Raw genomic sequence first — 14134 nt, forward strand, 5'->3', positions numbered from 1 at the left:
TGCTATCACCAATTCTCGAGTCCTTTGCTCCTCTCCATCATAGTTCACTTGAATCGCCATTTTTAGCACCTGTACCTGCAAACACGCACCATATACGGTAGTAACCTAAATCCTTGAAATAACACGTAAACGCTCATGTTTTGCTTAGAATTACTACATTTAAGGGTGGCTCTACAATCCACCCGTCACTCCCTATTCTAGATAAAACTCGGGACTACTTCATGTTCCCGCAGACTACTCGTCGGGAGCCTTTAGTGTCTGAAGCTATGTATGTAGTAGGTATTTGAATTCTATTTCGCAACTTGTTCTTGTTTCACGTCATCTTTTCTGATATCATTTAACCTGTAGCTGTTGGGCGAAAGAGGAAAGAGGCTACTACCTCTGAAACAGCTCAGGCGGCGGGTACTGACGCTCTAGGTCCTGACCCAACTCTTCCTCCACCACCAAAAAAGGTGAAGAAGACTAGTCTTCTTGACCGGATTGACAACCTTTTGCAGGACATTCAAGGTATTTTTTCCTAAGTATTGATACTTAGCTCCAGACGCGTACTGACTTTTCTATTGTCTGGATGTTAGGTCTTGCGCGGAGACCTTCTTCAATAGTTGTCATCCGGACCTTGTTCAAATCCAGACTGCTCGCACTGTTAATCCTTCCTCTAACAAGGGAAAAGCGCATGAAGAACGATGTGGTTGAAAAGGGGCCTATTCTGACCCGCATGTTCGGGATATTGACACTTCTTCCCCACCTCACTCGCCTCGAATATTGCAAAGGAGTGAGGGTGCGTCGGTTCACGCCGTTGGGCACTCGCCTCCTCAATCTTCTCGCTCACATCCAGAAGGGGAGCCGGGAATCCAAAACCCGCAGTGTGAGTTGCTTCTTCACCAACCTCAGTGGAAGCTTACACGGGACTCTAGGTTTACCAATGCTAAAACCTGTTATCATTTTTTGAGTGAGAATGTTCCTCATACGGAGCGGACTTTCCAGCATTACCACACCCGGATGGAACTCGCCAATGCCCATTACTTACACGGGACTCCAAGTTAACCAATCCAAGAAGATATGTTTAGGATCTACAAGCCAAGAATGAGAGATATCGTCTGGAGGCCAACACTGCCAATATAAATGTTTACATGTTAAACCGGTCATACATTCAAAACAATGGATAGCTGTGCGAACTTTTGGCACGCAGACCTTCACACTCAACATAGACCCGTAGTAGAAATTATAGGGATGATACGCAGATCGATGCCACAATATTTTATGCGCGTGTTTTCTATGTGGAATTAGCTTACGTTTTTTACACACAGGTCAATAAAAATATACTAAAAACTATTCACAAACGAATGGCGCATAAATTTATGTTTATATTATAAAAAGACTTTGATTTCCATTTAAAATTAGTACACAGACCAAAAGAACATCAGCACGCAGGCATAAAAATATGGCTCGCAAGCCTTTACAAATAACTTTTTTTGAGTTGTGCCACATTCCAAGTTCTAGGAATCAATGCCTCATCTAATTTCTCCAATTTGACGTGCCTTTGTCAAGAATCGCTTGGATTTAATAGGGCCCCTCCCAAGTTGGGTCTAGTTTCCCGGGTAGCACAACATTTGATGCTTCGTTGCTCCGGAACACGTAGTCTCCTATATTGAACTTACAGATCTTTACCCGCGAGTCATAATACTTCTGGAGTTGGCGTTTATACATGTTTTCTCTTATAGCCACCATCTCTCTTCGCTCTTCTAGGAGGTCTAAGTTTAAGCGCAACTCATTTTCGTTTTCAACAGTAAGGAGTGTCCTCGCAGATGGGACCCCAATTTCCGCTGGAATCAAAGCTTTAGTTCCGTAAGTAAGACTAAATGGTTTTTCAGAATTACTTGTCTTTTTGTGGGTTCTATGAGCCCACAAGACATGTGGCAACTCATCAACCCACCCCGTTCTTTTTATGCCCAGCCGAGCCTTGATCACGTCTTTGATACTTCCATTAGCCCGCTCCACTTGCCCATTGGCTTGTGGATGCACGACTGAAGTGAAAATCTAGGTAATATGCAACTCTATCAACCACTCTTGTAGGCTTTTATCAAGGAATTGCGTTCCATTGTCACTTACTATGGTTTGGGGGAGGCCAAAGCGGCATATTATGAATTCCTAAATGAATTTCTTTATATTTTCTGCTGTAATCGTTGCCAATGGCTTGGCCTCAACCTATTTAGTGAAGTAGTCGATGGCGACCACCAAAATTTGACGAGCCTAGGTGCTTCTAGTAACGGAGCCATGATGTCAATTTCCCACTTCTGGAATGGCCAAGCAGAAGTCACAGAAACCAATTTGTTTTGCGGACGAAGTATATGTGGGGCGTGTCTCTGACATGAGTCGCACTTTCGGATTTCTTTAACTGCGTCCACATGCATACCCGGGCACCCGGCTATTAATATCTTGCATTCATTATTTTTGCCACTACCATCCTTGGCCCCCCGTTTAGGCCACAAATTCCTTCGTGGATTTATCTATTTAAATAGTTCACGTCTTTAGCGTCTACGCACCGAAGGAGCGGGCCAAGGAAGGATCTCCTATAAAGGATTCCATCCTGCATCTGTAGTGCAACGCCTTGTGGCAGATCTTTCTTGTGACGGCTTTATCTTTCGGTAAGTTTCTAGAGGATAGGTAATCCGTAATTGGTGTCATCCAGGAGGTTGTCCAAGTTTGAATAACTAGAACCTGATGTTGAGGAACCGATGGGCTATCCAACACCTCTATTCGCACAGCTCTAGGTAGGTGCTCAAAACTTGTGGACACCAATTTGCTCAATGCATCAGCAGGTTAATTCTCGCTTCTTTTAATGTGAATAACTTTACAAGACTTGAATTGTTGCATAAATTCCTTTGCTTGGGACAAACACGAGGCCATAGCTTCGTTTTTTGCTTCATATGCCCCGGTAATTTGTCCCACGATCAGCTAGAGTCGACTCGCGCCTCTAGGTGACAAATACCTAACTTTCTGGCAATTCGTAACCCGGACATGAACGCCTCATATTTTGCTTCATTATTGGTACTCTTGAAGTTCAATTTGTTGGCGCATGTGAATTCCTGACCCTCCGGGTTGACTAACCTTAGGCCTAATCCAGAACCTTCTCCACTGGATGTCCCGTCGGTGAATAAGACCATATCTGGTCCTGTTACGACGTGATAGGAGGCTGCTGCTCATTCAAACATTCCTGTGCTTTCTCGCTTGGGACTTCAATAACAAATTCTGCCAATACTTGGCCTCTTATAGCGGGTCTAGGCTTATATTTGATAAATGTTCTCCTAGCTCAACCGCCCACTTTGCCAATTGTCCCGATAATTCTGGTTTCCCCAACACATTGATGGGACGACCCTGAAAATACCTCTGCAACCTTCTCGATGCATATACCAAAGCTAATACCAATTTTTCTATCATTGAGTAACGAGTCTCAGCATCCACCAAAGTTCTACTAACATAGTAGACTGGCGTTTGCACGGTCTTCCGATCCGTTAGCAAGACTGCCCCTAATGTAATGTCAGACGCGGATAGGTATATCGTGAGTGGTTCTCTTGCGCGTGGTGCGGTTAGCATTGGGAGTTCCATTAGACATTTTTTGACTTCCAAAAATGCCTTTTCCACCTCCATTAGCCAAAAATCTGTTTAACGCCAGTAACCTACCGTTCAAGGTTTGTACTTCTTTCAGAGACGAAGGAGAAGTCATTCGAGCAATCGCCTGGACTTTCTCTAGGTTAGCTTTGAAGCCTTCACATGTTACAATGACGTCTCGAAACTTGCCTTCTTCCATGTCGAAAGAACATTTGGCAGGATTAAGATTCATGTTGATTTTTTTCAATGTGCTAAAGACGTCTTCGACGTCGCGCAACAATTGGTCTTCTTCCACACTTTTAATTACCAGGTCATCCATATAAACTTCCAAATTCGGGTCGATCTAATATTTGAACGTACTGTCCATCAATCGCTGGTGGGTGGCGCTCGCTTTTTTTTAGCCCAAAGGCCATCAGTTTGTAGCAAAAGGTTTCCTAATCCGTTCGAAAGGCCGCTTTGTCCTCATCACGAGCAGCCATACGAATCTGGTGATACCCTTTATACGCGCCAAAAAAACACTTGAACTTGTATGGTGCCACCGCATCCACTTTCAGATCGATTTCCGGTAGAGGATAACAATCCTTTGGGCAAGCTTTGTTCAAATCCTTGAATCCTATATACATCCACCATGTTCCATTGCTTTTGGGAACCATCACCGGGTTCGCCACCCATGTTTGATACTGAATCTCGCAGATGATCCCCGTTTGCAATAGGTCTCGAACTTGTTCATTCATGGATTTTGTTTGCTCTAGACCCATTTTTCTCTTTTTCTGGACGAACGATGTATATGCCGGATTCACCCGCAGTTTATGCTCAGAGACTTCTCTTGGAACCCCTGTCACGTCGGTCGGTTTCCATGCGAAAACGTCGGTATTTTCGACAAGCGGCTTTTTCAAGAACACGCGTATTGTCTCTGAAATCGTGGGCCCGATGGTGACTGTCTGTTCTGGGTATTTTGAATTGACTACCCACTTCTCCGGTTCAGGCCTTATCACCACTTCCGGAGTTTTAGCGGGTTTGGACCCCTCCGTCGCGAAGCAATGCTTATTTACCCTGATAATCGCAATGCCAGTCCTCGTAGGAACCCCAAATGCCTCATGTGTAGTCGATGGGCTGGAATTAAAATCCCCAGTTGCTTCACGCCCCAGGATGATGCCATGTTTGGACCTCGCGAGAAGGACTAAGAATTCTACTTCCTTAGTTCGTGAGTGAGTTCCGTCGCTGAGTGTGACCAGGAATGTTTTGACCCTCCGCGGGTGCATAACTTCATACCCAAATCCTGACACTGGAGTGTGAACGGGCTTTAGGCGTGCTTTATCATCCTCATCCAATTCCTCGAAGCACTATTCGTACATTATGTCCGATGTGCTTCATATATCAAAGAAGACATATGAGATCTTTAATGCCCAAAAACTGCTGTCATGACCAACGGTTGCTTCATACAAGGACCTCCTTTTATTTTTGGGAAGAATACCTGTTCACTTTTCCAGTTGTCTTCTTCGATCTCAGGTCGCTTGCTTCGACGCGATGGTTAGCTTTGGATCATATGCACATTTAAATCCCTGATTCGTTTTTTCAGCAGGCCTTTATTCGTTTGAGTAGATTGCTTCCGCGCACCTGACAAACATTTTTCAATAGGTGTTCAAGTTTGCCCGATTTAATTGTGGCCTCGATTTCACTTCTCAAACTTACACAGTCATCGGGTTATGTCATATGTCCTCATGAAACACACAGTGTTTATTCGGGTTCAAATGAGCCCGTCGAGTCATCGACTACGGCTTTTTGAACTCGATATTCTCCGTTGTGAAGATTACTGAAGAACAACGGAGTCCAATTTTTATCCTTCTTTCCTTGTCCGCGATCTTTTTGCTTCTGCCCGATCAATAACCTTGCATCAAATTATTTTGAAGATTCATCGGGTGGCTGAATTCGGGACCACATCGAACCTCTTTCTTCTTTCTTGGGACGAGCACTTCTAAAATCTGATTTGGCGGGTTTCTTCAGAGCTTCTCATCCCAGAAGTTTTTCAGTAGCTACGAACACCTTAGCCATAGTCATGATGACGTCCTAAGTTTTGGGCATTCCATCCCGCCTAGTCAAACAGCGAATCAAATCGTTGCTCCTAACGTTTTGCTTGAACGCACCTATTAACATGTCCTTGCTGATTCTTCCAATATTCAGGCTTTCGTTATTGAAGCGGGTGATGCAATTTTCGATGGACTTGTTGTCACGGCGGACTACGTTCAAAATTTCTGAAGTGTCACGCGTATGCTTATGCTGCTGGCTGAAATGCTGTGAAAACTTTGCAACCAAGTCATCCCAGCTTTTAATTTATCCATATGGAAGCTTTTCAAATAATTCACGTGTTGCGCTAGTTAAAGTCAGAGCGAACATGTGGCACCAATATGGCAGGGTCTAACCACTAACTCCTCCCACAGTGGTAAAATTGGATCAGTCATGCCGTTGTATTTACCAAGGTTGCTCGGGATTTTCACATTTGTTGGGAAAGGAGATATGGCAATTCACAGGATAAATTTTGACTTTTCTGCAAATGCCGCCGGGTGGTAAGGTTTTGTGAAATCTTCCTCAGCATCACTGCATTACTCAGTGTGCTTCACTACCTTGCATCCGGCTAGTCCCTTCTTTTCCATACGCACGACTGTCATCACTCGCGTATCCTTCATCATGATACGTGGAGTCCTTTTGCCTCTGGGATGTGTGACTCTGATCATACACAGTCCTGCGGGGTAAGCTCCGTTGGAATGGACGATCTTTGTCACGACTTCCACCATGTTGACGGTCACCCGACTGTTCCGGAATCTCCATTTCTAGAGTGAGTTGGCTTCGTCGTATAATCGGTGGCAGTGAAGGAGGTGGCGAATCATCATAATTTAATGTTCTTGCCTGAAGCTATCCGTTCCTTACCAATCTATTGGACTTCTCCATCAACCTCTGTTGTTCCTGTTGGTACCATTCTTCTGGGGGTTAAAAAAAGCTTTCCCAGATCTGGATTGGTGACGAACTCGTGTCTCATCACCCTCGAATATGGGAAATTCTCCGGTTCTATCTTCCACAACCGGAGTACGAGCGTTTCGGTGGGATTCCATAATGACCTGTCTAGCATCTTCTAGGATAGGGCCACCAAAACCTTCAGTCCGCCTAATTCTCGTCGGAGTAACAATCGGAAGCTGCTGGTTCCGAATCATCTTAAAAAACCACAAAACATCACAAAAAACCGTGAATTCTAGCCTCAAATACGGATGGCGCCAATGAAAAAGCACGGATCCAAACCGAGGGGTTCGGATCTATGTTTCCACAAGTACGGATTGTTGAACACACTAAACGTCAGATGAAATCAGATCACAGTCAAATTCCTGCTAAACAGACACCGTGAGACTCGCTACGGGAAGGACAAGATGGGGGTCTTCCGGTAACCACCCTCCGGCGTGAGATTAAGTACTGGTACTGAGAAGGGAATAAGTACGAAGTACCAGTAATTGCTGTGATCAGTGGGGAGTGAATGAATACCTCATGAAGATGGTTGAAGTATTTATAGCCAGGGATGGAGGAAGACGATTGGTGGAGTTGTCACTGTCAAGATATTTCTTATTCACCTGAATGGACACGTGTCATGCGCTTATAGGTAATGATAGTCGATCTGGCCACGTTGGGGGTGGCTACCATGTGTCCAGCTGTCTTCCTTTTATTGGGTTTTTAAAAGATTAGATTTTGCAATTTAAAAAGGGGTAGCGACGCAACTTATTGCTCGCTTGCCTTCAGTTTTGATGTAATCTAAACATTTAATAATTTATAATGAATCAAATCACGAAAACAACATAATAAAACCTATAATACAAAATCGATGCTCTGGATGATGAAATTTGGATTGTAGACTGGTGCAAACCGTCTAAGGTCGTTGTCTAATCATCAAGCCGTTAAGGCTTTTTCGTTTTATATGACCTTTAGGCTTTAGGAAAGCAAAATTATTAAAATTGGTTCATTTTCGTACTCTAATTGCCTTATATAGTTCCGTCCTTCTTTAGTATTTTTCAAAGACCCTTTAAATTGCCAACACTTCTGTATCTGCTCAACAAGAAACTTTACATGGAGATTTCGTCTAAAACGCATGCATCCACAACGGTATGACCTCATGTGATTTGTACAGTTAAGGACTATTTCATCATATATATGCTAATGCATATTATATTCGTTTTTGCATTCAAAGTTTCATTTATCATTTCCTCGGGTTCTCTTGAAGAAAAAAAATGTTATTTAGATTGATGTTGCTTTGTTGGTTCAGAACTACAACAATCTTCATAATTATCTTGGTTAATGTAGGGACTTGCAAGCCTCATAATTTTTCATCTATTTTCATTTTCGGTGATTCGCTAGTGGATGTAGGCAACAACAACTACATCACAACCCTTTCCAAGGCCAACTATAAGCCGATCGGGATCGATTTTGGGAAACCAACAGGACGGTTTACAAATGGAAGAACTGTTGCGGACATTATAGGTGGTAGCCTGGATTATTAAAATCCAATTTCTCTATTTTTTTATTTTTATCTCAATGCAATTGCTTTTAGTTTGATAGTTACTAACATTTATGTCTTTAGGAAAATCGTTGGGCTTCAAAAGCTTTCCTCCCCCGTACCTAGCTCCAAGCACCCGTGGTCCGGTGGTTCTGAAAGGTGTGAATTATGCATCTGGATCTAGTGGAATCCTGGATGAATCAGGAGCAAACTATGTAAGTTTCAGTTTCGTTATGTGAACAATTAACTAAAATGATGTTTCATTTTTGTGCATTTTATTAGTGTTTTTTATTTATTTATTAAAGATTGGTAGAATTCCTATGGATGCACAACTAAAGAACTTTGCAAAGACAAGACAGGAGATAATATCAAGCATAGGTACACCGGCATCAGTTAAGCTGTTTGCTACTGCTCTCTTCACCGTTACAACGGGTTCAAACGACTTCATCAATAACTACTTGCAACCAGGACTTACAAGCCTACTGCCACCCGAAACATTCATCAGAACCATGATTTCCACATTTACAAGGCAACTTACGGTAAACTCCGTCAAACCCTTAGGGTGCCAGCACTTTATAATTTATGATACCAGAGAATACTCCAATTTGAATGCAACTTCGCCTTTGAAAAAAATTTTATACTGGGATGTCGAGAAAATAATTACACACATCTGCGAAAACTGTAAAAACAAAAACCAGTACCGATTTCGATAATACTAAGAGACCGCCACCGATGTTATTGGGATAGAATTGGTTCAGTTTGTCACGATACTGGTAGGGTATCGACGCTCCCAAGAACTAATTATACCAAAGAAAAAAAAGATGCTTTGTTTGAATACAATTATGTTTTAACAAAAGTTTTGTGAAGAAAAATTTTGATTTTTTAGTTATTTCCTTTTGCTAAACCTATTAATTTACATATTTTTCCAACCCATAAAAATCAATTATATGTTTCGTCTCTCTCCTATCAAATTACCTATTTACCATGTTTAATTTACAATACCCACGGGCAAACAATTTAAAAACATGATTGAAATAGAACATAGCTGGAAAAACTGAAACGTCCATTTCTTTCTTCAATCTTCTTTTGGGACACCAACAACCTACTCGTTTTTGTTCGATGCCGACTCTCTTGCTTTCTGTTTGTCTTCTACGACATCTGGTATCGTTCTTTTTTTAGGGTTTTGTATCTTCTTTTTTAGGGTTTTGTATTCGTCTTCTTGTTCGTCGTTCAACTCTATTAGTTTCTGGTATTTGGCATATTTGCCTGAAAACAACATAATTGAAATATAGGGTTATTCATATGTGTGGGGCATCTTCATCGTCTTTTTTATTCACAACAGTAAATTTCCATCGTTTGGTCTATTTCAATTTCTAATTTTGTAAATTGTATATAATAATACTAGGTTATTTTTAATATGTTTGTTTGACAGGAACATGATTAAAACACACACACCCACCCACCTATATTTAAAGAAATGTAATATATTGGTTTTCCAATGAACAAATTATTTTACATAAATATGTCGTAATAGAAAAAATGATCATAGATGAAAAGTTATTAATTTATGCGGTTAAATTTAATGATTATAAGATACTAATTATAAAAACATTAATGAAAGGGTTATTGCATGACTTTAAATTGAAACTGCATCTGAAAATTGTGTTTTCTAAACCAAAGCAACATACAAAAACAAATTAAGTAGCAAAAGTTTATGACTCGATATAAACGATTAGTTAGAAGCGTATCATAATATTGAAAAAAAAAACCATTTAAAAGTACATATTTATATTAATAAAACATCCAAGTTGTGAAAGTTTTATCAAATGACATAAAAATCTTTAGTTCTCAAAACATCAAACAAAGAAAAAAAACTTAATTTGGTGAATATGCTTAAAAAAGGGTAAACAATGGGATTCTATGCTTGATGAATATTTTATGCATATCTTAGTTTAGTGACCGTATATCACACGGGCGAAATTTTTAGAAAAATATCAATTATCAATTATAAATATATGTTTATACATTGGAACATATTGTAAATTTTCTATTTATGTGAACTGGGTCGACTAACTTTTTTGTTTAAACTCAAACTAACAAAGTAAGCTGCATAGTGAAGTGTCTATCTTCAAATTCCGTCAATCTGGTCAACAAATCAACACATATTGGTTTTGCTAAACATCTTGTTTACATATCGAAAGTTAAAACAGTAAAACCAACAGAAAACGTCTCCAAATCTAAGTTACTTGCCACATAACACAAAATGTTCTTACCCCATTTTTTTTTTCATAATTAATAGTTTTCTTTGTTATTTTAGTTAGCATCTTGATGAATTCGTCTGTTAAACTCCTAAAAAATCCAATTTTTATTAGCCTAAAACCTAAACACTAAGCATTGGAGAGACGAACTGAGCTATACATGTCATAAAATTTACGAACTGAGCGACTATAACGATTATATCAAATGGTCAAAGTTTATCGATTGTTTTGGCACAACGTCACCATACAATCCAATACCAATTCCCCTTTGCCAAAAAAAATAAAATAACCAACATGGCCATATTTACCAAGATACCAGTTCAGCTCCATGTCAGCAGTTTGTCCACCTAGTTTTACTACGTTAAATCACTTTTTAAGCGAGGTCAGTAGTCATCCTAGATCAATTTAGTTGTAATGGACCAAAAGTTTTTAAAAGAATATACTAACGAACGTGAACAAACGGACCTAAACAGAGTTAAACTAACAGACATAAATGAACGTAAACGGACAAGCATAACCAAATATAAATAAACGAACGTTTACAAACATTACTAAACGAATGATACATATATTGATTTGCGTTCGTTTAATAACTAAACGAACTTTCAACCGAATGGTTCACGGAACATTCGTTTCGTTTAGGCCTAGCCACATTTCATTAGGAGGATATATGATGTCTCACTTTAGAAAACTGTTACTTCAGAAAAAGATAACTATAATAAAAAAAAATTGGACAACTTTGACCCTTGTGACCCATTTCATTCTTAGCTAAGTTTCAAAGATTCCTCATTTGATTCATCAGATTCATAAGTAAAAAGACTCATTTAGGATAATTGCAGAATTTATAAAACAAAAAAGCACCATTCACGTATTAATTAGACTCACAGCTTCAATAAGCAGCTGCACCTTAGACTCTGCAACTGGTGTATTCAACTTATCAGCCAAGAAGGTTTTCTGGCGAAAATCAAAGTTGAATAGAAAATAGAAGTAGAATTCATATAGCTAAATTACTAAAGTAACTTCAACTGATTTACCTCTATTCTTTTCAAGCCATATGAAGGAGGCTCATCTAAAAACAACATTTGTTTGTCAGCAAAGTGACATCTTCTCTTTGAATTGAATGACGATGGTGGTGGACGAGGGACTACTATTACTGAATTTGTGGATCAAGATCTGATTCGGTGGGGGTAGGGCTTTGTGTCGTAGGTGTGGAGAAGAAGAAAGAACGACGAGTAGGGTTTGAGAGGAGAAGTAAACTGGTGTAAACCGGGTTAAATCAATAAGAGGCCACAATTTAAAAATCAAGCAATCTGGTTGCTTCGATAAAGAGGGGAGGGGGGCGACCACATTGCGACACGTAGGATTTTAGGGGTTTCGTTATATATATATATATATATATATATATATATATATATATATATATATATATATATAGGAAAAGGATCCAATACATTAATTCCTTATCGTCGACTTCCTTTACCTTTGATTTTAAGAAACCCTAAATCACCTCCACTGCCCAACTATCTCCTATGTGTGAGCCGTCACTGGAAAAACGGTCTCCGCTCAATCCATCTCCATCTCCACCGCTCGCCGGCGCCATCAACACTCTTCGTCACCATCATCGGCGTCGACAACGAACTCATCGGAAAAACGCAAAACTCGTCACAGATTTGTTTAGTTGAATCAAAATTGAAATTGAAGCCAATTGATCGGTTAACTCTTCGAAATCGATTCAATTAATCATCAATTTGAACCTTTAATCGATCAATTTTGAGTTCTAAATGATGGGTTTTGACATTGAACGTTTAAGATTTGGCTTGAACGTATAAAGTTTTTTTGCCTGAACGTTTTAGATTTTGGCTTGAACGTTTTAGCTGAACGTATGTCGCGTACGTAATGTACGTTAAGCGATTATTGTATGTTAACCTTCGCTTATATATATATATATATTGTAGATTAATATGTAATATTGTTCACAGCTAATATGAAGAAGATAAAAAAAAATTGTTTTTCACTTTTGTTGTTAGTGTTGGCCAAATTCACAACAAAGTTTATTATTATTATTATTATTATTATTATTCACTAAACCAATTATTAGTTTATTAAAGGTAAAATGAAAATTTAATTAGTTATTTTTAATAAAATACATAAATATGTAATATATGTGGTTCAGAATAGTAAAATATGTAATTGATTTATAATGGATGGCAACTATGTAATAAAAGAATTTAGAAAAGGATATATGTGATTCAGAATAGTAAATTATGTAATTGATTTATAAGGATCGGTAAATATGTAATAAAGGAATTTAGAAAGGGATATATGTAATTAATTGCCCAAATATTATAAACACATCCGCTTATTCTATTTTTTTTAAAGTTATTGAATGCAAGTTATCATAGAAAAATCAAATTGAATAACCAGTAAATTGGTTAAAATGAAAGGTTGAAATAAAAACTTGGCTGCTATTGTTTTTTTATATATGTAACTAGTGGAATTCTCTGCCAGTTCGATTTTTTAATAGAACTTTTATTCATAGTTTGTTTTTATTATAATAACATACAGAGTCTCTATTACATGGGCGCTCGGAAGATTTTGGTAACAAATGTTCCCCCAATTGGATGTTGTCCATATGAAAGGGATCACAACCCATTTTCAATAAAAGCATGTGTGGCTTCTCCAAACGACCTAGCAAAACAATACAATCACCAGCTGAACCAAACTCTTATAGAATTAACAAACACGCTAAAAGGATCGACATTCGTTTTTGCGGATGTGTATCGTATTGTTGACGATATAGTTCAAAACTATGAATCATATGGTGAGTTACAAATCTACAATATACAATAGTAAGAGTGATAATTTACTAACATTCTTAGCTTACATGGTATTTTGCCTTGTAGATTTTGAAATCGCAGATCGTGCATGCTGCCGCATGCTTGGCATACATGGTTGTATGGTTCCATGTATGCAACATGCGAAGATTTGTGAAGATAGATCAAAATACGTTTTTTGGGATTGGTTTCATGTTACTGAAGCGACCAATCTTATCATTGCAAAACGTATTTTGGACGGAGAGATAATGATATTTCGCCAATTAACGTTCGGAGCGCTCTCCAAAATAGACAAACCCTAGTCTCAGATAGTGGAATGAATATGAATTATGGACTATGTATCCTTAGCTTTGCTATAGGTCATTCTTTTTTTAAATAAAAAGAAATAACACTGGCTTCATAAAGGCACCACATTAGCAGTACGGTGTACTATCTATGTTTTTGGTAAGTTTTTATGTTCTATTTAACATGTTTGGTTGAGAAAGAAATAAAGTATCGTCACAAAACGAAAAACCAAATCTTATAATTCCAAATCATAAATGTTCAATCCAAACGATGCAACAAGAAAGTGATAAATACAAACATAGATGAACTAGTTCATATTCTCAAAAATCAAAATGACAATCTGATACAAATGTAACTAGAAATAGAAAGAGCGAGAGGAATCATCCACATGAAGAAGCCGTAAATAGGACAAAAATGAAGATTGATTATAAGACAACACCACTTGAGATGATAATTATATGATGTAGAAGCCTTGATGTTTAGAGAGAATCCTTGATGAGCTATAAGATTATGAAGACCATATGTAACATCCCAAATTTCATGAGTTATTTAAGAGAATTAGGTTTAATCAAATAATAAAAAATGAATGTAATTATCTAAAGTACAAGGGGGTTTAG

The 14134-nt window shown here is 38.7% G+C and overlaps 1 pseudogene across 1 annotated transcript; it reads left to right on the plus strand.

The window, feature by feature from the left end:
* Window positions 1–7851: 7851 nt before the first annotated feature.
* LOC143607301 (GDSL esterase/lipase At4g16230-like) lies at window positions 7852–13570 on the plus strand (annotated as a pseudogene). The gene is made up of 5 exons (XR_013148943.1): window positions 7852–8124; window positions 8225–8355; window positions 8446–8679; window positions 12964–13219; window positions 13302–13570. The product of XR_013148943.1 is annotated as a GDSL esterase/lipase At4g16230-like (transcript).
* The last annotated feature ends 564 nt before the right edge of the window (window positions 13571–14134 follow it).

This window comes from Bidens hawaiensis, unplaced genomic scaffold (genome assembly GCF_021521415.1).
Source record: "Bidens hawaiensis isolate Kalapana, Puna unplaced genomic scaffold, B.hawaiensis_p1.1 tig00080993_1, whole genome shotgun sequence".
Classification (NCBI taxonomy): domain Eukaryota; kingdom Viridiplantae; phylum Streptophyta; class Magnoliopsida; order Asterales; family Asteraceae; genus Bidens; species Bidens hawaiensis.